Source organism: Octopus bimaculoides, chromosome 5 (genome assembly GCF_001194135.2).
Source record: "Octopus bimaculoides isolate UCB-OBI-ISO-001 chromosome 5, ASM119413v2, whole genome shotgun sequence".
Classification (NCBI taxonomy): Eukaryota; Metazoa; Mollusca; class Cephalopoda; order Octopoda; family Octopodidae; genus Octopus; species Octopus bimaculoides.
The window spans coordinates 10901776-10905758 of NC_068985.1; positions in this window are offsets into that span (position 1 = coordinate 10901776).

Below are 3983 nucleotides of genomic sequence, written 5' to 3' on the forward strand. Positions count from 1 at the left end.
GTGTGTGTGTGTGTGTGTGTGTGTGTGTGTGTGTGTGTGTGTGATTGGCACTTCAGTGTCTGATGACGACAGAGTCTGTGTTCTCAGCGACGAAAGCGCATCTAACACCGCATTCCAAAGCTGGAGACACACTGACGCCCGCAAATGTCACAGTGATAGTCGTCTGACTGGATTGAGGTGGAGGCTGCCCAGTTCGCTGATCAGTTCGCGGCAGAAGCTTTGAGTTTGCGTGGACTAATGCTGCTTCATTTGGGGTTACTTTTCAGAGTGTCTTTGTACCTCAGTTTATGCCTTCCTCGTTTGCGTGTACTCTGCGTGAGCTCGTCGTACAACAGATGTCTAGGTGTACGATTGTCAGCCATTCTGATCTTATGGCCAGTTCAGCGTAACTGAGTCTTCAGCAACACTGACTCAGTATTTTTTGAACATGCTCCGTCCAACAATTCTTGGTTTGTCATACTGACCTGTCAGAAAATTCCCATGATTCTGCGCAGAGCACTTGTGTGAAACGCTTCCAGCTGTTCGATGTGCCGGCGGTATGGTTTCCATGTTTGACATCCATAGAGTAGGGTAGAGCCAACTACAGCCTGGTAAATCTTGTCGATAGTTTAATATATTTCTGCTGGAGGACATACACTTTCAGTTTTCCAAGTGTTTGGTTGGCCTTGTGGATTCTGGATAAAATTTGCTGTCCAATAATCACTAGAGATTGTGTTAAAAGGTACTTGAAACTCTTCACGCACTAAACTTGGACTCCCTTATCTATAGTGCTGCGGCCAGGGCGAAAGCCACATTCGGCTTCAGACATGTTGCTCTCAGAGACGCTGGTGATGTGCTTGCTGAAGAGGATGCAGACCAGGATTGTTCCAGCAATGGGAAGCAGGAAAATGCACCTGTAATTTTCGCAGTCTAATCTGGCACCTTTCTTCCTGAAGAGCGTAATTATAGTGGCATCTCGGAAGTCTGCTGGTATACACGCGTATCTGCGTTTGTCTCCCACCACATCTTGATAACTGGTGCTGGTTTGTTTACGTTCCTTTAACATAACAGTTCTGCAAAAGATACGTAGCTTTAAAAAATTAATAAATAAGTACTCAGTTGCTTCATTTGACTGAAAATCTTTTAGACGATCTCCCAACACATCCGCCGTCTAACGACTGAAATAAATGACAGATGCATATCTAGAATTCATAACTTGTTTTTACCTTATATAATACATAATGGCATGTATCCAAATTAAATCATCATAATCTACAGTGAATAATTTTCAATTATATCTTTCCATTATATATTTCTATCATTGCCTTGTGATTGACAATTACATAAACTAAATAATAGAAATTTTTCTTTTAATTAAATTAATTATCGAAAAATACTACCATTGAGTGCAACGCTATTTGTTATAGATATTATCGTGTAAGGAATACATCGAAATGTTTATGCAATGATTCACTATAAACGTTCAGAGATAATGCTTGAAGACATTTTTCGATTTCCACAAAGAAATATTTATCTTTCCATTACAATTATCGTAGCATATTTTGAAGAATCTACGTGGGATTAATTGTACAAGTTGTTCGGTACATAATTCGATTAATCTTAAAAGCAATAGTTTCTTTCAATTGACTACAATAATTATTACTTATAGTTAATAACAGTCAGTACTAACTTCATATGCCTAAAAGAACATTTGTTTTCATATTCTTCAAATATTGGGTTGTTCGGAAAGTTCGTGCCGATTTATAGTAGCTTACCTTTCGACTTATTTAGAACATGATTGAGTCCATAAAATAGGATTTGACTACACCTCCATTTAGAGCACAGTTTAAGCTATCTTTGCGTGGAAGAAGGTTTATGTTCCTATAACCTGTGTTAATTCTTTAACCCTTTAAAATGGAAGATAAGAAAGTTCATTTTCGGCAATTGATGCTTTTCTTTTTCCGTAAAGGTAAAAATGCCTAACAAACAACCAAAGAAATATACGCAGTTTACGGTGATGTTTCTTTATCCGAAAGAATTGTACGGAAGTGGTTCGCAAGGTTCCGAGCTGGAGATTGTAATCTTATTGATAAAGAGCGATAAGGCAGACCATCCACTACAGATGATGACCAAATCAAGTCATTAATTAAGAATAACCAATGTTGCACAATCCGAGAATTGGCAGAAAGCCTCAACCTATCAAATTCCGTCGTTCATGAGCACCCGGTAAAGCTTGGGTACACAAATCGCTACGATGTTTGGGCACCACATGAGTTGAGTGAGAAGAGCCTTCTGGAAAATCGGCACGAACTTTCCGGACAACCCAATATAATATGTTTCGTCTAATGATTTCATAACTACTGCAATTTGTAGCATATGGTGACTTAGTTGGTCAAAGTCGACTTCAGGCTCATTTAAGCGGTCACCTATAAGGCTTCCTCAGACTCCACACAAACTTGGCACCTGCTTTACAATGTAGCCCAACAGTTGTCTGCCGTTCATAAGAACTTTCACATAACTGGCACTCCGCCAGTTACGACGACGAGTGTTCAAACTGATCCGATCAACGGAACAAGCTAATCGTGAAATTAACGTGCGCATGATTGGGCACTCACTCTAAAAACTCGCGTACTCTTAACGTAGTTACTTGAAAGGTTCTGCGTAACACAAAGACTGGCTCTGAATTACACGTACTACTAAATTTTTCCAGCTGAGTGGACTAAAGCAACGTGAAATAAACTCTCTTGCTGAAGGATACAATGCGCCGCCAAGAATGGAACTCGGGATGGTACGGTCGTGAGGTGAATACAGTGCCATCTAAGCCACACATCTTTATAAACCTTAGAATAAACATAAAACGATGTTTTGTGGTGTAGTTCATATAAAGCAGTCAGTTATCAGACTCATTAGAGCATCATGCGGAATGTCTTACAATCCATTCGGGTCCCTGGGTTCCGAGTTCACATCCTGCCGAGATCAGCATTGCATTTAATTTGTTTCATTTTTCGGCGTCAATAAATAAAATATCCGAAATCTATCGCGGTCGATTCTTCTCTTTCTTCGTATCTTTCAGTCTGTCTCTTTTTCACCTCCTGCGAGTAATCAACTCTGGTATAACACTCACGACGTTTCTAAAGCCCATTAGAATGCACATTCTTGTTCTCTAGTCGCTAATCCTGAGTTGTTCAATGATCAAATCAATCTCCTCAATCTTACATGAATGTAAAAACATTGTTTTGAATTATTAAAAGATTATTACATTCCACATTGAAAATTATAGAATAACAATATTCTAGTACACATATATGACATTTCCAGTCAATAGAATATAACGACATCCTATGACCTCATCATATAAATTATGCTTACCATACTTTCGGCGGTAAGCGTAACAGGACCAATACTTTCAAGAGAGATTCCTCTCAGGAATTATTTTCGACCATTTCCTTAGTTCTTCATAGTAGTTGTGAAGGTCTTTTATAGCCTAAAATGTCACTATTTCAAAATTTCACTGAACACTTTAGCTGAGAACTTGAAGCGAGTTTTAATATCTCTAGTTTAATTTCCAGGTTGGAAATTATACCTGTAGGAGCTGTAATTAAGTCCTTTATTTCACCACTTAAGGCTGGCGGAAGAATGCTTATTGATAAATTGAGTTGGTGAGACTCTGGCAGTATTTTGTTAACCGAAAATTAAGCTTCCAACTGCAATAGTCCAACTACATTATATCTAGTCCAAGGAGGAGATGTGTGGGAAATGATACGACACGTAACTCGTGAGGTGAAAATATATACCAAAATGCACACACGCATCTTTAATCTCCGTTTGTATCAGTCATTAGACTGCGGCCATACTTGGACGTAAACATAGGAACATTGGTTATTGAGCTGTGGTAGGGGACACATCTACCACAAAACACATACACACACATACAGATACATTTGTATACACACACACACACACACACACACACACACACACACACACACACACACACACACACA